Source organism: Atractosteus spatula, chromosome 10 (assembly GCF_055471065.1).
Source record: "Atractosteus spatula isolate fAtrSpa1 chromosome 10, fAtrSpa1.hap1, whole genome shotgun sequence".
Taxonomy (NCBI): Eukaryota; Metazoa; Chordata; class Actinopteri; order Semionotiformes; family Lepisosteidae; genus Atractosteus; species Atractosteus spatula.
In genome coordinates this window covers 25,055,844-25,079,170 of record NC_142715.1, presented here as the reverse complement: position 1 = coordinate 25,079,170, position 23,327 = coordinate 25,055,844, and the positions used below count along the sequence as shown (strand labels likewise).

The window sequence follows — 23,327 nt, the reverse complement described above, 5'->3', positions numbered from 1 at the left end:
GCTGAAAAATCCAATCGACCTTTGCGAAGACAATGTTTACATCACATAAGAAACCCGTCCCCGGGTGGACTCGAACCACCAACCTCTCAGTTAACAAACTAACACGCCACACAGACGGAATGGTGGGTCCGTGTCTTACATCACAACTTTGCCGTTAAAAAAATATTTTTTTGCCAGCTGGCAATATTTCTTCTGCACTAATAATCAAGAATGGAATTTCATTTCTCGCAAGCTGTGTGAATTTCTTGAAATACAAGTTTTCCAGAAAGGAAATTAATACATGCATTTAACGAAATCAAGCCCTTTGTGATAGTCCGAAATGGTATCTTATGTACCACAAGATAGGAAAAAAAACATGACTGGGATTTTAAGCTACGTGACCTTTGGTACCAGACCGGGCTAAAGTTAGCTTGAAGTTCGAAAACAATTTTGGCACGCCTGTAGCGTTTACACGAAACCTCTTAGAATCGCGAGAATACTTGCTTTGTGTATAAAATACATTGTGAATGCTTTCTCAGCCTTTACTTTTTCATTTTTTTGACCAAGCACGAATATTCTTTTGTCCATATCTTCGCAACGGAAGCAACGGAAGCACAGAACGCCTTCAAACCAAATGCATTTTAAAGACCACAACATGTGGATATTTCCACAGCCTCTACAGCAAAGTGTCAGTGAGCTAATTATCTTTTTTTAAACCTCAGTTTTTTCATCGATGCGTAATTACGCACTAACTGGAACCCGGGGGGCCGCTGTATACACAAGTTCCCAACGCGAGAAATACTGTTCAATACGGCTTCATGCAAAAAACGCGTATATGACCATAGGCAAAAGAATAGCGCAGTCTCCAATTACTCAGACTGTAAGCACGGGAATAAAGCTTTGTCAGAATTCTGAAACCCTTCCTTTATGTCCTGTTTTCATTCAGGTAAGAGTCAACTATATTCACAATACTACTGACAGCAGGAAGATTAAAATATTCTTTACTCAGCAGCTTATTAAAAACAGCTCCCATGATGTTCAAACCGATTTTTTACACAGAACATTGACACAGCTTTGCGTTCTGAATCTATTTTTCTCGTGCGTTTATTTAATGTGGCACAATGCACTGGGATAGGGGTATTCTGTTCACAAACCAATAGCATTTAAACCACAGCACCCACAATGCTGCAAGTAAGTGTTTTGCACACTAAGCAGAGAGCGATGTCTTCCTCGTTAGTATAGTGGCAAGTATCCCCACCTGTCACGCGGGAGACCGGGGTACATCACGACGGCCACAACGCAAAGTACTGACCCCTATACGATCACGGCGAGTTACCGATACACACGTGGCAGGGCGGAAAAGGCTGTGCTCTCTTCGTGTGACATAATTCGGAAAAGTCCTGACGTTGCATTTCAACTGAGCCCCAGTGTACATCGACCCTTCGACACTCTGAGTGACAACTCTCTTGCGTGTTTTCTCATATTTATGTAGTTTGCTTGCATGATGCCGGGAACAGCATGGCTGTTCGCTGCCATATGGTCTAGCGGTTAGGATTCCTGGTTTTCACCCAGGCTGCCCGGGTTGAAAACTCCATACTCCCGGTATGGGAAGGTGTCAGTTTTGCCTCCTGCTTTCCAAAAGATCAGCACCGTACGAAGGAGCCGTATTAAAACCACTCGAATGTACAAAACGTGCGAGAAGAGGGGGCGCTTGTTTCCAACCGAAGACTTCTCGCGTGTGAGACGAGCTGATCATCGGTGCAGGAGTTGGGAGGGTTACTCTGGTAGACAGGGCTGACCTTTGGCAATAGGATTTATACTCTCCAAGATGATATTTGCACTTTCTGGAGAGGCGATTTTCTCCACTTCAGTAGACCGATTTCGTCGATTGCGTGGAGAGGGCTGTAGAATGTGGCGCCGCCTTTCCTGCTCTGTCCATGACAGGCGTGCTGGTCTCTGGAGAGAGAGCACGGTCCATCAGCGCACTCCAATAAAGGCACTGGAAGCAGCTGAATCGCATTGACTAAGCTCAGCACTAGGCCGCTGGGAACATCTTACCACCGTTTCCGTAGTGTAGTGGTTATCACATTCGCTTCACACAAGAAAAGTCCTTGGTTTGAATCCGGGCGGAAACAAACTGGCTTCTTTTGTCGCCACGCACACTGATTCGCCTAGCGCTGTGATTGAACAGACCCACTCACCTCTTAGTGTGGCGGGATCTGCATAGTGCATGTCGCAGCGCTTCCTGCTTTCACTTCAATGTGGTTCCTGATGTCGAATTGTGTGCCGTGCAGAGGCTCTGAAAGCGAGATGAATGAAAAGGTGCACGGTGCTGTGAAAGAAGACACAGAGAAGTGAAAGGCAGTCCTTTCTCTCAGGAGGTAAAAGAAAAGCTACTCCCCATCGGGGAATTGAACGCCGGTCTCCCGCGTGACAGGCGGGGATACTTGCCACTATACTAACGAGGAAGACATCGCACTTTCCGACCCCCGGCATCGTGTCCCGACCCAGCGTGCTGGAAGGCGACGCGTGCTGTGATTCCTTTACGGAGCAGAAATAACAACCGAGGAGCAGTGAGAACATTTCAGCATTTCGCAGCAATTCAGAATTTCGAAAACACAAACGACCAACTCGGAATGACTTGCCTTTGACGCTTTTCAAAGCGTTCTTTGTGCACGACGACTGCGCCGCCTAGCAGATACAAATGGGTTGTACAACCTTGAACTAGCAAATGGAAGAGGGCTAAGCCCCCTCTCTTTTAGCCCAGGTTCGCTCTGTCTCCCAGAATCACCAGGGCGCACGGACACACACACACCCGTGCTGTTGAAGTGCTCTGCTTCATTTCTAAGGGCAACTCAACATTCACTCCTACCCCGAGAACAGAAAAAGACGTCCGCAGCAACAACAGTTCAGGTCTTTGCACAGGAGCTAAGCTGCCCCCATCTCCTCTGCTCTGCGGCTCCTGCGTAGTGGAGTCCTGCCTGGAGCCGTGTTTGCAGGCGGCGGCTCCCCGCGCTCTGTCTGTGCGTCGTGTCCAAGAGCTCCTGGGAGGAAGAGAGAGCCCTCCCACTCGGGGGCTTTTCCACGGTCTGTGTGAGTAGGGGCGGGTGTGTCCAGTAGCTTATCGAGCGGAAGCCTGGGGCGGCGGAGAGCTGTGATCGTGCAGACCTTGAGGTGTCACCTCTTTGTCTGCTTTCCCGCCCCCCCTCCGCCCAAGCTCTGCTCCAAAGTAGCCCGGCAACCCCTCACACCTGCACGTGTCACAACCTAAGGTGTGGTCATGAGACACCCATGGGGTGTTGTTCTGTTCTTGCTAATTGTTTCCTGCCCGTCGCAGGCAGGAGTCCATGCGAGGAAGATGCGCTGGACAGAGGTCAAAGGGCGCACCTGGGTGGCTTTCCTTCTGAGTGACGTTCCTGCAACACTCTCCCGCTACTCTTGGTGCGCTCATGCCGCAACACAGGAAGGCTGGAGCAGGTGGCTGTGGGCTCTGCACACCGTTGAAATAGCTCAGTTGGGAGAGTGTTAGACTGAAGATTTAAAGGTCCCTGGTTCGATCCTGGGTTTCAGCATTTTGTTTCATCGCGCCCTTTGTTCCTCTCTCCAGCGCCCCCTACCTAAAGTGACGCGTCCCTTTCTCAGCCCGAAACGCAAGTGAGACACTAGCTGCATCCCTTGTAGGTTTCTGTAGTGTAGTGGCTATCACGTTCGTCTAACACGCGAAAGGTCCCTGGTTCGAGACCATGTGGAAACAACCTCTTTTTGCACGCTCCCCTACTTCATAGAGGTCTTGAGCCACCGGTCATTTGTTCCCAATGTATTTCCGGTGCCTTCATGTACTCTTGTACCAAACGCACGTTTGACGAAATGACAACCAAGGAGCCGAAAGGTTATTTCAGCATTTCGCAGCAATTCACCAGGGCCTAACAGATACAAATGGGTTGTACAACTTTGAACTAGCAAATGTAAGAGGGCTAAGCCCCCTCTCTTTTAGCCCAGATTTACCTGGGCACACACACACACTGTCTTGTTTCTCCTACACGTATAGTGTAAAAATTAAGAACCCAGGACGAAGATGTGACACTCGAACAAACTCTTTGTTATTTAACCTGTAACTCCGAACCAGTTAGCTCCTAAATTCACTATGACCTGTGACCCTGAGCAACCGTTATTCCCCGCTCAGCCCTCCATCAATCAACATGCAGTTTCACTGCTGACGCACACAAATATTACACCTTCTCTAGCTGTTATGAATCGCCTCTCTTCAAAGCCAGGTGTGTTTTTTTTTGGAGATGTTATACAGATGCAGCCATTCAAAGTGCCGGAGGTAATTGATGCAAAACACCGCGGTACGTGATTGGTTGACCGACAGGGGCACTCGTGGTCCGTTGGTCGGTCGTAGAAAGATTTACAGTAAATGTCTTTACTGTGCCCTTTTTAGCATTGAAAATTTATATGGAATTTTACCACTACCACTAGGTGACTATTTATTGTTATTAAAATGACTTAAATTCGATCATGTTGTGATATTTTGAAATATTTATATTTAGAAATATAAATTTGTTTGGTGCGAGTGAGGTTTTATTTAATCTCTGACCCAGGGAAACGTTTCATTTTTTCAAAGAAATGTTTGTTAAAAAGGAAGAGTCATGACTTCAGTGGGATTTGATCACAGACATTATAACCGGGAAGTCAGGAGCCTAACCCACAGCGCCACCAGCAAGGTCACATACAGGGTGCTGAAAAAGCACTACAGAAACATTATCAACAGACAATGTACAGCGTGTACTATTCTTGTGTTGCGGTACATGAATATAATTATATCGTTATTAATTTCTTTAGATACGCGATTCCATATTATATTCCCTTTTAATTCCAAAATTAATATCGTTTATGGCCTTCACACGTGTTACAGTATGCTCCTATTCTTTTTATGCTCAAGTACTTAGATTTCCCTTCAGTGGTAAAATTCCATATAAATATTCAATACTTAAACGGGCACAGTTAAGACATTAAATATACATATACATACTGTATACAGTACAGTTTGCATACAGTAATATGTTATGTTCCTAAATCAATCTCTTTTATGAGCATGTGAAAGGTATGGTGAATCGATTCTCAAAAATTACTGTACTTTGTATGATTGGAAACAAATGTGTGATTGCGAAATGCTGTGGTGTTACTTTTACAAAAACGGTCAATGAAAAAAAGAATGTGGACCAGGGCAATACTTTGAGTTTACAGCTTGTCCAAGGTCATTCATTATTAATACTATTAGTAATATCTTCGTTAAAGACTTTGATGGCGACAGCTCAAACATGAGAGGTGGAGCTTCATTAGCTCCACCTTGCGGAAATTCCGGATACTATTATTTTGTTGCGGTATTATAGGAGAATTTACAGTAACTCGCGGTAGACTGCGTAAAGCTCTCCGCAAAATAATGCGGTACCGCCCACTTGTTTTGAATGGCTGCATCTGTATATGTCAGAAAGAGCACTGTGACGTCAGAGACACCAGCCAGAGTGCCGGGATCAGCGAGCGGGACCGCGGGAGGTGCACGGAGCGCACTGCGGAGAGTTATTGATCACTTATCTATCGACAACCTATTAATTCAACTGAAGAACCGTAGAATAAACGATTAACTTCATCGACTGGTGAGTACTGATTCTTTTCCCGTTCTTGACCCTGTTTTAAATATCTAGAAAACGGTCAATACCGCCTCAGTTATCGATCAATTACAGTACCATAGTGCGTTTAGTGTTAATAATGTTCAATCCGAAATTAAAGAATGGTTATTCAAATTATTAATTATGAATTTAATCCTAGAGCTAGAGAATTATATTCCAAGTTGATAAATTTGTTTAAGTAACAGTTAAAATGCATTTCCCATTTGTTTACAAATCATAAGTATGGTAACCACGGCGACACGCGCCAAGTCACTGTGCCCAGCTAGGTGTCTCGCCTTCATCACAAAGAGCGGTGTGACGTCACAGACAGCTACTAATACTAATACTAGTATATTCATGTTAATATTAGTGAGAGTACAACTGGTAGTTTTAATATTAATGCTAGTATTCATGTTAATATTAGTGCTTATTATGGATATACTGTTAGACTATTTACACTAGTAGTCATGTTAGTTTTAGTGATATTATTACTGTTATGGAACAAGTAATAGGTTTTATTCCATGCTGAAAAAAAGAAGAAAGAGAACACAACATTTCGGCCGTGGAGCCTTCTTCAGGTGTCACACTCTCTCTTTCTCTCTTTCTTCTTTTTTTCAGCATGGAATAAAACCTATTACTTGTTCCTTTGCAGCCTACGCATGCTGACGCAGCTACCCACCTGAATTATTACTGTTATTATTAGTATTAGTAGTGTAGTAGTAACTTTGTGTTATAGTTAGTAATAATGATAGTGTAAGTCATAGTGATAGTGTTACTGTTGTAATATTAGTGGTATTTTTTGTTAGTGTTTGTTATAGTGTAACTGTAGGTAAGAGTGTATGTGATGTCCATCAGTGTGTGAGTTTGTGTCTGTGAGTATGTGTACTGTCTATGTGTGATTCTGTAAATGTGTGCGTATCAGTGTGTGGGTGTGTATCTCTGAGTGTAGTGTCTACAGTATGTGTGTGTCTGTGAATGTGTGCTAGTTTGTATTTGTGCATGTATGTGTCTGATTGTGTGTATAAATGTGTATGGTGTGTAGCGGCGAGGCTTATTAATAAGAAAGAATTAAGTGTTCTGAGCTTTCCCAAATGAGGCCCCATTTCTCTGTTCATCTCTGTGGTGCAGCCACAGAGAAACTATTCATGCAGGCTGATTTAAGGTTCCTTTGATAAGGTTTCCTAGGACAGCTCCCAAAGGGGGATGCACTTAGCTAAGCCTGGCTATCATGATCAATGGTCATCCATTGGTGCCTATCTGTCTAGGGAGTGCCAGTTGGACATCTGGACTGCATTCCTAAGTGTCAGGAGTAAGTGACTTATATCTCACGTGGGACTCTGATGCCCATGGAACTTTCAGCCAATCAATGAGCTAAGGTTCCTCCAGGTAAAAACAGGCAACACAGAGAGCCTGAGAGATTCAGTAAGATTCAGGAAGATTCAGTGGAAGAATTGTGGACAATTCTAAAGGGAATTCAAAGGAGAATTCCATGGCAGGACGGCCCAGGAGCAGAAGGCTCCCAAGGGCAGGACATTCTCGCAGCACGCCTCCTGACCATCCTGAGACTCAGCCCGGACAACCACGGAACGGCCAGTGTGTCCGAGTGCCAGAACTTTCCTTTGTTCTAAGAGTCTAGAGCGGAGGTTGCCAGAGAGTAACCAGAGGATCCACCCGAGGTTAGCACCAGCAGCAAGCCTCGTGAACAGGTCAGAACTGTGGACAGCTGAATCACTATTCAGAGCTAGCTCTTCATCAGGAACGAACCGGTCCTCTTCCTGACTTGTTGGGACCCACAGTCATCTTTTCTCCTGTGCATAAACTTTGCTAGTTAAATCCAACACTAACTAGCCGGTCAGTGAGCATCAGCAGCGCACCATCGCTGTGTGTAGGTGTATACTGTATCTCTCTGTGTGTGAATGTGTTTGTAGGTGGGCTTGGGCTCCAATGTTGTGTCTGATAGAAGTGACCCATCAACAGGTGTTTAGGTCCAGAGCTGCTTGCAAATGGAATCACTTTCTAGAGTCCAGACCAATGTCTACAGAGCTGTGAGTGCTCTGTTTTTATCACTATTAGTAGTAATGACAGCAGGTATAGTAGCAGGAGTATTAGTATCAGAATTAGTATTAGAATCTGAAGTCATGGTCGTAGTAGTGGTATTAGCAGTTGTGTCAGTGGCAGCAGTATTAGTAGCAGTAACAGTACTACTAGTAGCTTTAGAAACATTAGTAGTAGCAGTAGCAGTAGCTGTAAAATTTTATTAGTTGCAGTTGTGTCAGTGGCAGCAGTAGTAGTAGCTGTAGTAGCAGTATTACACTAGAACCATGTGTTACGATCCCTGCCTCCCGGCAACGAAAGAGGCAGAAGAAGGCGTAGTCTTAGTTCATTAGTCTACCTATCAGTGTACGCTTTCACCACCACACCTCCGTCTCATCTTGTATTTAAGCACTAGTCTTTCCCTACCTCCTCGCTCAGTATTGGTTTTCCTTTCGAGCTACTTAGTTGCGCTACGCCTTCTACCTCTTCGTACTGTTCTGGTTCTGACTTTGGTTTCTCCACTTTTACTACATTTTTTGGATTACGGCTCGGCTTCGGTTGCTCTTTCTCAGTTTGGATCTCTGGCTTCCCCTGGACTCTCAGCTCTCTCCTTCGTCTCATCTATCCGCCAGGGCCGCAGGTCTGCCCAGGATTATGCCATAAACTTTCGAGTAGCAGCAGCAGAGACTCACTGGGAGGATGAGGTCCTAATTTTTCTTTTTCTGCAAGGGTTATGTGAAGAAATAAAGGATCACCTGGTAACTATACCACAGTTGGGCAGAACTTTGGAGGAAGTAATTTCCCAGGTGTTGGAATTAGAGTTTAGAATTTGTCAGAGGAATATAGAAAGATCTCAGACACAGATACTAGAGGTTCCTCGGCCACCACCTACCAACACTCTAGACTCGGAATAATCTATGGAAATTGCCCGCACCTGGTTAACTCCAGAAGAAAGAGAGAGATGCAGACGAGAGGGCCACTATATGTTCTGTGGAAAATTAGGACACTTTAAAGCTGACTGCCCTGCTTTACATTCATCTTTGAGGCGCCTCCCTACTACTCAAGATCCTGTGTTGAGTGAGTTAACTCAATCCTCTAAGTTTTCCTCAGGATTTTCTATTATATCTACACTGTTTTGGGGTAATAAACAGACGCCACTTCTTGCTTTTATTGACTCGGGGGCAGCAGGGAACTTCATCGACGCCTCCTTAGCTCAAGCTTGGAAATTACCCCTGACCCAGGTGACTCCTCCTCTTCATGGACAATCTATTGATGGTTCCCCAGTGTCTCCAGGACTTATAAGATGGCAAACTGAATTAATAAGATTGCAAATTGGCGCCACACATGTGGAAGATATCTGGTTTTATCTCCTCGAGACCCCATCACATCCCCTTGTACTAGGCTTTCCCTGGCTCCAACAGAATGACCCTAACATTTCATGGTCCCGTAGAGAAATTTTAACTTGGGGACCCCAATGTATTGGTAGTTGCTGTCGTCTGCAAGGTTGTAAGAGTTGCACTCATGGAAACGCCCCCCTCTGGTGTTCCTACGATACCCCCCCCCCAATATTCTGATCTACAGGAAGCCTTCAATGAGCAAGAGGCCTTGGCTCTCCCACCCCACCGACATTATGACTGTGCCATCGACCTTTTGCCAGGAACTATTCCTCCTAAAGGTCGTATATTCCACTCTCCAATATGGAATCCGAGGCCCTGAAAATATATATACAAGATTCTCTGAAGGCTGGAATTATATGCCCATCCACTTCTCCTGCTTGTGCTAGTTTTTTTTTGTGGAAAAGAAGGATGGTGGGCTCCGTCCCTGTTTTGATTATAGTGGCCTTAATGAGATCACTATTAAGAACCGGTACCCTTTGCCCATAATTCTGGCAGCGCTTGAGTCCGTGCATGGGGCCAAGATCTTCATCAAACTGGATCTACGAGGGGCTTATAATTTAATCCGTATTCGGGAAGGGGACGAGTGGAAGACAGCATTCATGACAACCCATGGACATTATGAATATTTGGTCATGCCTTTTTGTTTGGTAAATGCCCCAGCAGTGTTTCAAACCTTTATTAATGATATTTTTTGTGATCTGCTACAAAGGTTTGTCTTGGTATACCTTGATGACATTCTAATTTTCTCTAATACCTTCCAGGATCATGTTCTCCATGTCAGAGAAGTTCTCTCCCGACTCATAAAGAATAAACTTTATGTCAAACTGGAGAAGTGCACTTTTAATGCTTCTAGGATTCACTTTTTAGGTTACATCATCTCTCCAGAAGGGGTGGAAATGGACTCAAGTAAAGTCTCCGCAATTACTGATTGGCCCACACCCAAGAACCTTAAACACATACAACGGTTTCTTGATTTTGCCAACTTCTATAGGAGGTTTATTTTAAACTTCAGCTCGGTGGTTGCTCCCATAACCTGTTTAACTCGCAAAGGACCCAGACAAGGTAAATGGACCCCTCAAGCAGAAGAGGCATTTCAGCACATGAAACACCTGTTTACTTCTGCCCTCATCCTGAAACACCCTGATCCTTCTTTGCCTTTTGTTGTTGAGGTGGACGCTTCTGGCCATGGTGTGGGCCCTGTTCTCTCTCAACGTCATGGAGAAAAACAAATTCTTCACCCCTGCGCCTTCTTTTCTAAGAAGTTATCCCCTGCACAGATGAACTATGATGTTGTGTAACCGTGAGCTTCTGGCTATTAAGTTAGCATTGGAGGAATGGAGGCACTGGCTGGAGGGAGCTCATCATCCATTCTTGATATACACAGATCACAAAAACTTGGAGTATTAATAATCGGCCAAACGTCTATGTCCTCGCCAGGCCAGATGGTCCCTCTTTTTCTCCAGATTTAATTTCCTTATCACCTACACTCCAGGCTCTAAGAACATCAAAGCTGATGCTCTCTCACGGATCCACGACCCCCCTGAGGCTGAACTGCTTCCTGAACCCATCATCCCTTCTGGTAAATTCCTGGCAGCTGTCAGATGGGACATAGAAGTTGTAGCTAGACACGCCTTGGCTGGACAAACTGTACCTCCTCAGTGCCCTCCGGACAAGTTATTTGTCTCAACCCCAGTCAGATCTTCTGTCTTCTGTCTTCTGACGTACCTTGGATTTAATCTCTAGAGACTTCTGGTGGCCAACCATGGTTAAAGATGTCAAGGAGTATGTCCAGGCCTGCTCTATCTGTTCCCGAATTAAGTCTTCTCGGATGAGGGTGGCAGGCCCTCTTCAACCCTTACCTATCCCCAACCGTCCTTGGACCCACCTCTCAGTTGATTTTATTACTGACCTTCCACCAAGCCAAGGATACACGACAGTCATGACAGTAGTAGATCGTTTCTCTAAATCTGCCCATTTTATTCCCCTACCTTCCTTGCCTTCGGCTAGGGAACTAGCAGACCTGTTCGTACTGCATATCTTCCGCCTTCATGGCATCCCTAAAAATATTGTTTCAGATAGGGGCCCCCAGTTTATTTCACAATTTTGGAAGGCCTTCTGTAAGTCACTGGGAGCCCCAGTTTCGCTTACTTCAGCTTACCACCCTCAGGCCAACGGTCAAACTGAGCGTATGAATCAAGAGCTGCTAACCTACTTAAGGGCATATATCTCATCTACCCAAGAAAACTGGGTGTCATTGCTTCCATGGGCAGAATATGAACATCATTCTTTGTATCCTCCTTCGACTGGCATGTCACCCTTCAAGTGTGCCTTAGGTTTTCTGCCTCCTCTCTTCCCGGACTCCCCGCCGGACACAGAAGTTCCATCTGTTCAGGAGTATATCACAAACCTGCAGGACTTCTGGAGGAAGGCTAAAGCCGCCCTTCTTCACACTGCAGCTCGGCAGAAGACCGTGGCGGATCAGCACCATGGAACCATACCCAGATTTCGACGTGGACAATGTGTCTGGTTATCTACCTGCAAACTTCCTCTAAAGCAACCTTCTGGCAAGCTTGCTCTCAGGTTCATCGGTCCTTTTTGTGTCCTCTGCCAGGTTACCCCTGTAACTTATCGGCTGGCCTTGCCTCCTACCCTCAGGATTCACCCTACATTCCATGTTTCCCTCCTTAAGCCCTTTCGCAGATCCACTCTGTCTAAACCGCAACAAAAACCCCCACCGCCTCGAGTAATTGATGGACTCCCTGCCTACACTGTAAAGCGGTCATGGGTACCAGAAAAGGGTATACTGGATTCAAACCTGATCCGGGATTTCCATCAATGTTCACCTAATCGTCCCGCTAGGGCTTCGGGAGCCTCCCGTAGAGAGGGGGGTAATGTTACGATCCCTGCCTCCCGGCAACGAAAGAGGCAGAAGAAAGCGTAGTCTTAGTTCATTAGTCTACCTGTCAGTGTACGCTTTCACCACCACACCTTTGTCTCATCTTATACTTAAGCACTAGTCTTTCCCTACCTCCTCGCTCAGTATTGGTTTTCCCTTTGAGCTACTTAGTTGCGCTACGCCTTCTACCTCTTCGTACTGTTCAGGTTCCGACTTTGGTTTCTCCCCTTTTACTACGTTTTTTGGATTACGGTCTGGCTTTTGCAACTCTCTCCCTGTTTGGATCACTGGCTTCCCCTGGACTCTCAGCTCTCTCCTTCGTCTACGGTATTTGGATCACGACTTGTCTATCGGCTCCTGCAAGTGGGTTCATTACTTGGTTTTGGTTTCACTGGCCGAATCCTTAACAGAATACTGAGCCACTTAACATGGACCCAGCAGAACAAGAGGAATTTCGCTCAGTTTTGGATCAATACTGGCAAGCCTTACTCCAGTTACAGGGTCCGTCCAACAGATTTCACCGCACCTGTCGGCAGTGCCGCCTACCAGTAATAGTGAAAGTAACGCTGGAGCTGCCGCTTCGGCTCCGCCCCCGCCACCTTCTACACCCGCTCCTCGACCTCTTCCACTTACACCACCTGACAGGTTTGACGGCAACCCTATGAGATGTCGGGGTTTCTTAGCACAGTGTGCGCTGGTTTTCAGGCTCCATCCGGAAACTTTTTTTTTCTCCTCAAGACAAGATTGCCTTCGTACATTAGTTTCTCTGTTAACTGGCCGTGCTCTGGATTGGGCAACTGTCCTACTAGATCGCAGGGCTCCTGAGGTACAGGACTATCTCTTTTTAGAGAAATTAAAGGTTTTTTTTTGTCGTTCCTCAGCTGGACAAGACTCCTACCGCCTCTCATCTATCCGCCAGGGCCGCAGGTCTGCACAGGATTATGCCATAGACTTTAGAGTAGCAGCAGCAGAGACTCATTGGGAGGATGAGGTCCTAATTTTTCTTTTTCTGCAAGGGTTATGTGAAGAAATAATCACCTGGTAACACCTCCGTCTCATCTTGTATTTAAGCACTAGTCTTTCCCTACCTCCTCGCTCAGTATTGGTTGGCCTTTCGAGCTACTTAGTTGCATTATGCCTTCTACCTCTTCGTACTATTCAGGTTCCGACTTTGGTTTCTCCCCTCTTACTACGTTTTTTTGATTACGGCTCGGCTTCGGTTGCTCTCTCTCAGTTTGGATCTCTGGCTTCCCCTGGACTCTCGGCTCTCTCCTTCGTCTACGGTATTTGGAGCACGACTTGTCTCTATCGGCTCCTGCAAGTGGGTTCATTACTTGGTTTCGGTTTCACTGGCCGAATCCTTAACAAGTAGCTAAATACACAGGTCACACTGCTCCAGTTGAGGCTCAAACTCACAACCTCAGCATGACTCTGCTGTGCATTGCTGTATAAGCACCACGCGCTGACCGACTGCGCCACTGGAGCTGTTTAACACCCTCTCCTCATACAGACTGACGCTGCAGAAACACAGGCTGCAAACAGGGTTTCGGTTGTGGATCCATCTCCACATGGGGGAAAGGGACAGTAAAATAGCAAGGAAAATACAAGAGAAGAAACTGAAAGAATTGTGCCCACTGCAAAGTAGAAAGGAAAGAGGTGGCCGGATATGTAAAACAACTCCGCAGATTATTTGTAACGACATTCTTTGGTGACAATCAGTGGTCGGATTTCTCTTCAGGGTCAGCTCTGCAGTTTGAACGTACATTCTCCGAGATTGGTTAGTTATATGTGATCAGCTGATATTAAATAGGACTAATAAGAATCAATACAATTGATGTCTGGCAAAGGCAAATAACCTTTGTACATGATCTGGAATGTGAATGGTTAAATTTCAGCACAGTTGCTACCCCCTTTATAAAGGGTGTGCACACTTATACAACCAAGACATTGAAAGTTTTTTTTTATTATTGTTCCAAAAAATGTTCCATTTGTTTTCTTTCTTAAATGTTGTTGATTAAAAGATCTTATTAAATGCGAAAAAATCTGATTGTGAAAAGGTCAAATTCTTAGTGAAAAAATCAGTAATGTGAGGAAAGATGAATTGTGGGAGCCCCTTGACTCCTCGTGTCATTCTGTATTTCTCGCTCATTCTACTGGGAGTTGTGCCGTCGCTTCTGGATAAAGTCTGTCAGTGGTCATTCCAGATGGGTCAGGTATGACTGCACTTCGGCACAAGAAGAGACATGTGATTTGCGAGGATCCCAGCAGTGTCTTCATTTTTTTCTAGAGCCCAGATAGCTCAGTTGGTAGAGCATCAGACTTTTAATCTGAGGGTCCAGGGTTCAAGTCCCTGTTTGGGCGGTTGTGCTTTTCTTCAATCTATTTTGAATGTCATTCTAAATCGTCTATTATCTTTCCCTCTTCTAGCTGTACTGTGGTTATTTTAAATGTTCATCACTTGTATTTTCTTTAGTGTTTCCTTTCACAAACCGAAAAATGTTCAAGGTGATCTTCTCACCACACTCCATGTAAATAAATTAAAAGAAATCACAGTAGAGTAAAGGACACGCAGTGAGTACTCTTGAATACGACAAGAGGAAAGGCACACTGCACATCTGCGGAACATCGCAAAGTAATTTTTTTATTAAAGGTTCAAGGAAACCTGAATATGTTTGCTAGAAGTATTTCAGAATCACAGTCAAATCGAGTATGATTGCTACACAGATCTGCCGTGTGAATTTAGAATACTGTTTGTGCGTTGTATAAAATACGCTGTTCAAAGCTTTTAAAAAACTACAGATACGTTTCGGAATGCGTCTTCCTGTAAAAATAAAATCTCTACACGAGTCATAAGCCTTCTTAACAGAAGAACAATATTCAGAGGGCCAAAGAAGTGAATATTTCACCAAGTGAGAGAAAGCATCTCAGAAAAAGGAGGTGCAGTCTCTTCCATGCAGAATAACACCACAAAGTCAGACTACAAGTGCTGAAAAGCTGCTATCAAGGGTAACCCGGCCGAGCGCTCTAAGGAGCTGGATTAAAGCTCCGTCTCTTCGAAGGCATGAGTCGGAATCCCACTGCTGCCCAGTATCTCCTTGTTAAGAATCATGGTTTTGTTGTTGTAGATTCTGCGCGATTAAATCAGTTTCAATAGAATTAATTTGAACAGTCATATTTGTTTTATTCCTCCTACCATGGCAATTTGTGCTCAAAGATTTAACTTTTTTGTATTTTAAAAAACATGCTAGCCTTAATGGGAAAGTAAGCAGAACTGCAGGTGTGGTGGCCAAGTGGTATGTTGTCGGTATCAATAAGGTCAATAATCTGTTAAACATTTTATGCCATTTTTTCCATAGATGATGTTCACGTTGGAACAGTGAGAAAGGTGTGGCCTGGATGCACTTGAACCATCACCTTACTATAATTTTAGTCCCAACCTGGCCGCACTAAGCAATTGTACCACAGAGACTCCAACAAGTCGGTTTTCTCCATTTGCAGTTTTGGGTAAAAAATAATCTGCACTTTTAAGCAAGTATTGTATTTAAATTTTGCAAATTTCTTGAAAAAGGTTGTTTCAGAGAGACACTGAGTAGATAGAAATAGCCCAGTCAGTAGAATATTGAACTTTTTATCTCTAGGTCCCTAGTCAGGCGACTGATTTTCTTGCAACTACTGTGAATAGATGGTCTTTTGTCCCTCAGTTTTTCAAGTTGTTCTATGAATGTTTGAAATGTTCAATATTTTTCATGCTCTTAAGCACTTTCCGTCACAAAGTTTATGGTGTTCTTGGTGCTGTGCTGCACGTAGATAATGTAGACGAGAGCACAGGTAACAATACAGGACAAGCAGTGAGGAGCTCCCGTAGCTTTCAATTCAGTGCAGAGTCCAGAGGGAGGCCTAGGTCGCTAAACAATCAACAGGTATCTAATAATGACATTCACAAAGGTGACAATGCGTTTTTTCAACATATCCTTACATTTACCCATACAGCACAATTTTCTATACCCTCAAATCCCCATGTAACTACTTTCTCCTGAGAAACACAAGTATAGAGTGAAATCACAATAACTTATACAAAAAATCTATTCAAACGCCCAGATATGACAGAACACACCCCTTTAAATATGTATTTCCTTCATTTCAGTTTTCTTCCCTCCCCAGGATACCTGAAAATTCAATATCGCATATTAAAGGCTGTACGTGTAAACATCTACTAATAAAGATGGACATTAAAGTTAATTATTAAAAAATTACACTTTTCATTAAGACATGTATTGATAAAATTATTGTGAATAGTTGTGGTGTCTGGAAAGCAATTTTTGTTAAATATAACAATTTTCAAGTGAGTGGTGCATAAGCTTGTTATTTAGTGACTTAATTATTTCCACTGCATTCACAACAGTTCTAATGTGTTTGCTTGTTCCGCATAGCCTGCTACTGAGTTGTTTTTGGAAATGAAACCTATAAGAACATTATTTAAGATGCACCATGGCCCAGAATCATTCATTGGGACTAGGATTAATATCAATTGAAAGTACTCCAAAATAAAATATTTAACCTGAATATTAAAAGAGTAGGAAAGTATTAAAACAACACCATAACGTCTTGACTTCCAATCTTCTTCCAGGTTCAGGCCATGTACAGTAAAATGGCATAATCAATTGAGTCATGCCGAGGCTGAAAGTTTAAGCCTCACCTGGAGCAGCCTGGTTTTCTGTCTTGACAAAAAAAGCGTTTTGTTCCACAACGGCGTGAAATGATCATGTCTTTCACTCTACTTCTCTCTTGTAGTAAAGCAGATCTTGCTAGGTGAGCATTTGCTCCGGTAAATTAGGTCACTTTTCATGTTAACTCACTTCTTCTAAACACAACATTTCCTGGTGCATGTTTTCTCCAAGAATAATACATTTTCCCTTACATGATTTCTCATTTTGTTTCATCAAAGAGTACAGAAAGAAGAAAGAAAGGAAAAGTGTCGTAAATGAACTCTGCCGCCCTTGGGAGATGTCAAGCGCATTGGACATGAAAAGTGCCCAATAAAAGCCATTTCTCTTCGTTTCTCTTACAGTCAGGGCTCCTGTTCCGTGTAAAGGAGGCAGCTTGCTCAGCCAGCAGACTCAGGGCTTACTGAACGCAGGTGTCTCAGAGTGGTGTGTCCAAGCGGCTGTAAAAGAGGAGAATTCTGCTGGCGCCATAGCTTAGTTGCTTTAAGTATCTGTCTCGTTAACTGGAGATCCTGGCTCCACATCCCAGCTGTGCCCTTCTTCCTGTCTTTTTGTGCAGAAAGTACCATTTTGGACAACCGCATAGGGCTTGATTTAGTTTAATGCATTAATGCATTTCCTTTCTGCAACAACTTGTTTTTCAAGAAATTCATACAGCTTGTGAAAAATGAAATTTAATTCTTGGCTATCAGAGCAGTAGGAATATTGCCGACTGGCAAGAAAATGCAAGCAATGTTTATTTTCTAACCAGAAAGGTGCGAATGGAGCAAAACCTTTCTCATCAGTCTCTGTGGTGCAACCGGTGAGCGTGTTTGGCTGTTAACTAAAAGGTTGGTGGTTCAAAACCACCCAGGGACGATCTTCTTATTATTGTCAATGTAAACACTGTCTCCACAAAAGCCGAAACTTTAACCCTCTTTATATTTGCAGAAAATGCGAGTCTTTTGCCCGTGTCCAACAACAACACTTGAGACCAGGGAAGTCCAATAGTGATCAACACCGCAACTCCCCAGAAAACCATATTCACCCATGGAAAAGTATCTTTTAAGGGCTGGCGGGAGATATCATTTATACTCCTGTTGTATCCTCTGCTAAAATAGTTTAAAAATACAACGCGGATTTGTTTGAGAATTTGACAAGCATTGTTGCGTTAGCACTGTGAAGTTGGATGTTGATATTTTGATATATTTACCTTAATTTTAACATAAATGCTGTTCAATCTATGCTATACAATCAATCACAGGTATATTTTGAGTCTCGTACTGATCGTCCTGTGGATCCAAAAGAAAATTTTAAAGCTGATACACTTTCGATTGTAATTTGCATCTAGCTACAACGTCCCTGGAAAAGATATTTTATGAGTTGCGTGCAATCGGTATCTTTTACTTTAGGGATGGTAGTGGAAATAGCTTTAAAAATGTTTTCTAAAGAAGATTGTATTGCCAGGACCTGCCTTTAGCGCTCAGTAGCGATGACGCTGTTGATATAGATGGAGAAGAAATGTAAGATGAATTGATGATCTAAGATAAAATAGCCCTAACGCCTCCTGTAACAGTGTTTGTATTCATAGCAAGTAATATTCTTTTTCAAACCCGGACGTTGCTTTTGCATTAAGTGTTATGTAACCATTAGCAGTTTCGGTAGCTTCTGAAGAGCGCACTTTTCCAAACTGAAGCCTATAAGAACATTATTCAAGATGCACCATGGCCCAGAATCGTTCATCGGGACTAGGATTATCAATTGAAAGTACTCCAAAATAAAATATTTTTTTATTTAAAATTAAAAGAGTAGGCAAGTATTAAAACAACACCATAACTTCTCGACTTCCAATCTCTTTCCTGGTTCAGGCCATGTCAAATGACATAATCAGTGGAGTCATGCCGAGTTTGTGAGTTTAAGCCTCACCTGGAGCAGCCTGGTTTTCTGTCTTCACAGGTAAACCGTGTTTTGTGTTATTTGCTAAATGGAGAGAGGATGCTGTGTTAATTGTTCTCCTCCTGGGAGAGGACAAGATGAGAAGTTCACGAGGCTGGTGGTAAATATCCTGTCCAGGAATATCGGGGCTATAGGGGGTCAGATCTGTAGATGTAGTGAAGACATTAGTGGGGACGGTGTGTCTGCTCTCTGTGAAAGAGCCGGGCAGGAAGAATAATCTGTGGTCTGGGAAGAAGAGTCTCTCGTTGGAAGAGCGGCGCTCCTCACAGGAGAGAATGAAATCTTTTTTTGAAAATCTTTTTCAGGGACGCTGATTGTTCTCTTTGGGTGAATTAAAAGCCCTTGTGGCTAGTGACCTCGTGGCGCAACGGTAGCGCGTCTGACTCTAGATCAGAAGGTTGCGTCTTTAAATCACGTCGAGGTCAGCTGATGTGTTTGTAGGTGCTGCTGGTGCCGAACCCAGATTTTACACCACGCAGTTGCGTTTTATCTGTACACCACCTAGGTAATCTGAATGAAATAACAGAGCAGTACGGAACACCCAGTCAGGAACTTATGCAGTGTTTCATCTTGAACACGACAAGAGAAAACGCACACTGCACATCCGCGAAACATCACGTCCGACTTTAGAGACAGTGACATCAGAGAATGGAAGTTTCAGACCGCTTTTTTGTTACAGTTTCAAGCAAACCTGAAAGTAAGGGAGTGTTTGGTCACTTTTGTATGAAAAAGTGTCTGAAGCCTGTAATTATAATTTGTCCTTTTTTAATTGTAGTTGAAATCCACTCCCATGTACCAAGACCTACAGTATATTCATGTTTGCTTAAATGATTAACGCTATAGGACATTAGCTGGTGTTTTTTGTAACGATTTGCTATTTCATGCAGGAAAGAAAGGAAACCCCCAACGTTTGCTTTCAGGTGCGGTCTATTTACATAACGGACATCTATTTCTGAAGAGCCTGATTTAAATCACACAACCCTGGTAGAATCTTATAAACCGAAATCAGACGCGTTATCCATTAAACCACTAGCCCGTCACGTAACTGAATTTGCGCCGCTACTAGTACACCACCACATCTACAATTTCTAAGTGAGAAACGTGCTTTCTACATTTATTTTAGTTTTAAAAAATCATCACTTTTAAACAGACAAAGCATTTATGTGTCGCTCTGAATTTCTAATTGATTTAGAATTCAAAGAAAAAAGCGTTTTGTTCCACAACGGCGTGAAATGATCACGTCTTTCACTCTACTTCTCTCTTGTAGTAAAGCAGACCTTGCTAGGTGAGCATTTGCTCCGGTAAATTAGGTCACTTTTCACGTTAACTCACTTCTTCTAAACACAACATTTCCTGGTGCACGTTTTCTCCATGAAAAAAGACATTTAACCTTACATGGTTTCTCGTTTTTTTTCCATCAAATAGTACAGAAAGAAGAAAGAAAGAAAGGAAAAGTGTCGTAAATGAACTCTGTCGCCTGTGGGAGATGTCAAGCGCACTGGACATGAAAAGGGCCCGATAAAAGCCATTTCCGTACGTTTCTCTTAGTGTCGGGGCTCCTATTGAATGTAAAGGAGGCAACGTGCTCAGCCAGCCGATTCAGCGCTTACTGAACGCAGGTGTCTCAGAGCGGTGTGTCCAATCGGCAGTAAAAGAGGAGAATTCTGCCGGCGCCGTGGCTTAGTTGGTTAAAGCACCTGTCTAGATAACGGGAAATCCTGGCTCCAAATCCCAAATCATCAAAAAAAATATCGAGCTCCTTAGTAATGAAACTGCCGGATAAAAGCCATTTCACATCCTTTCTCAACTTGCTCAGCGAGCAGGCTCACCGCACACCGAACAAAGATGTGACAGAGCGGTGTGTCCACCTGGCTGTAAAAGGGAAGTACTTTGCCGGTGTTGTGGCTTAGTTAGTTAAAGCGCCTGTCTAGTAAACAGAAGATCGTAGGTTCAAATCCCAGCGGTGCCTTTCCTCCTGTCTTCTCGCACCGCTTATTGTTATAGACAACATGCTTCTGCATTATGTTTAAAGGAAGTGTTCATTTAGTTTTTGGCACAACTTGTTTTTCAAGAAATCCACACATTGCGAAAGATAAAGTGCTCATCTTTCTTATCAATGCAAAAGAATTACTGCCAGCTGGCAAGAAAATGACTACAATTTGTTTTTACTTTAGCCAAAAATCTGTGAATGTAGAAGAATACGACATGTGTCAGTTTCTATGGCACACTCAGTCAGGGTGTCCTTCAGTTAAACACAACGTTGGTAGATCAAACGCACTCAGAGACACACTTCGAATTAATCCGATCTAAACATTACCTTCTCTAAATGTGATTGAGTTTCTTTGCACGTCCTTAGCCATCTTGATGTTTGGAGAGATTTTCAACTTTTGACACGAGTCAAACTACAAGTAATTAGTTGAGTACCTAAGTCAATATCACCGGGAATGTGAATATAAATGTTAACATCAATATTTCTGCTGTCTCCTGAGAAACACAAGTATAGAGTCAAAACACAATAAATAATGCTAAAAAAATATTCAGTTAACACCCAGATGTGACAAAACACATTTAAGACTTACATCCCCTTTAAATATGTATTTCCTTAAAATCAGTTCTCTTCCCTCCCCAGGATACCTGCAAATTCACTATAGATACATATTAAAAGCTGTGTGTAAGTCTTACATGTGTTCTGTCACATCTGGGTGTTAAATTAATAGATGTGTTGTGTTATTTAATATGATTTGACTCCACGCTTGTGTTTCTCCAGAGACAGCAGAAATATTGGGGATTTGCGGCTACAGAAAATAATGGGAACTTTAGAGGCAAAAATAAGGTTACGTTAAAGAAACAAAAACTTATTGTCACCCTTTTCAATGTGATTTTTTAAGACATTTGTTCGGAATAGTATATCTTCTTGTGTCTGTGGCTGTTATCCTACAATAACGGTGGTGAAATAGCAGGAATGTGCGGAAAGAATCGGAGATAGAACAGAAGACCAGTCATCCAGTCGATAGTAAGGTTGTGTAGGACCTCACATACTACGATGTCAGTGTTGAGTAGTGTGGTTTAAAAGCTTTTTCACGAACCAGGAAGGAGTAGAAATCTACAGTCTTCTGATCCGTAATCAGACACGTTATCCATTGTGCCATTGGCGTTTGTATTGCATTCCCATCCAGCACCACATTGAGTTCAGAGCCACTACTATTCATGTGTGTTGTACGTGTGTCTAGTTACTACGTCTTTCATTATGTCTGGTTTAAAATAATGTATCTTTAAAACAGACAAAGGGTTTATGAGTCAGCCTGAAATTCACACACGAAGAATAAACAATATCGCGTTTAAAAAGAATACAGAGATGCCGGCGATAGATAACGGAGCATCTTAATTGCGCGCTATCACTGAACTAAACTCCCGATTGTTAAGTATGTCAGCGGCTTTTTAAATGTGTTAGGAAGAGCAAACAGTCCACAGTGTACATTTTAAAGGTCTAAGCAAAACAGGAGCCTTTACTTCTTTGTATACTGAGCTTTCGGGTGAACATCAAAGTGAAAGACAAATTCGCACTTTTCACTTTTTGATTAAGGAACAAGAAAACACCATCCTTCGAGCTGTATTCAAACCAGGGACATAAGAAATGCCCACTGTTTTTGTCTACAGTCTTAAGATCTAGCAATTGAGCTATCAAGAGGTCGGAAAGTAAACGCTTTGTCACACATGTAGCCCAATGTAGTGTAGTGTTCCTCTATTTAAATCCGAGTTCGACGTCAAAATACTCACTCCCATAGTCTCGTTCAGAAGAAGAAATGGACCAGAGTTCTTATAAAACGTTTGAAGGGACATCAGTGCAGGCTGAAATTGACCCTTTTTCTAGTGGGATCAGGATCATATAAAACCTTTCTTTTGGATTGAGAAGAGGATCATGGAGACACTCAAAACATCCCTGTCTTTGCTTCTTTCAAGGATGAATGGAGTATTGAGCTGCAAGCATCGGTTCAAATCAAAACTCTCTGCTACTGTAGTTGCTTGTTTGAGAGTTTCTTCAAATCTTTCAACTGAACGTTGATATCAAGGGATATCATAGGGACTTTGGTTTTCTTTTGATCGAAAATTGTATTAAAATACAAGCCTCTTTCACAGTTGTATATTACTTTCCCTTGCATCCTCAGATAACATTTCTAAATACCACAAAGTTACAACATATGGAATAGCATTTATTTTAAAATGTATTTTAAAATTTGCATTTATTTAGAGCTATATTTAGAGCTTAGTAAAGATAGCATTGCTAATACTGATGTAGTAGAAATGTAAGATGAATTGATAGCTTTTTCTGAACTAAAAAAGTCCTACAACGCCTCCTGTAACAGGTAAGGACTCATAGCAAGACATTGCTATTGCATTGCGCATTTTGCAGATACGACCAGTTTCTGCTTCTGGTGAGTGCATCTTTTCCAAACTGAAATTAACAAGAACATTTTCAAGATGCGCCATGTCCCTAAATCGTTCATCAGGACTACTATTAATATCAGGTGAAAGCAGTACAAAGCATAAATTTAACCTAAATATTAAGAGACTATATCTGTCAGCTACTGCTGTAAGCCATGTTCAGCCAACGCTAGAAATATTACTGCTCTACTACAGTAGCTAAAGAAAGCAAGTCCGACTTAGAAACAGATCACAAGTCGAAGACATAAAC

The 23,327-nt window shown here is 42.9% G+C and overlaps 1 non-coding gene across 1 annotated transcript; it reads left to right on the top strand.

Annotated features, from left to right (window-relative positions):
• Positions 1 to 14,263: 14,263 nt before the first annotated feature.
• Positions 14,264 to 14,336, top strand: trnak-uuu (transfer RNA lysine (anticodon UUU)). The gene has a single exon. It is a non-coding gene; the product is annotated as a tRNA-Lys (tRNA).
• Positions 14,337 to 23,327: the final 8,991 nt, after the last annotated feature.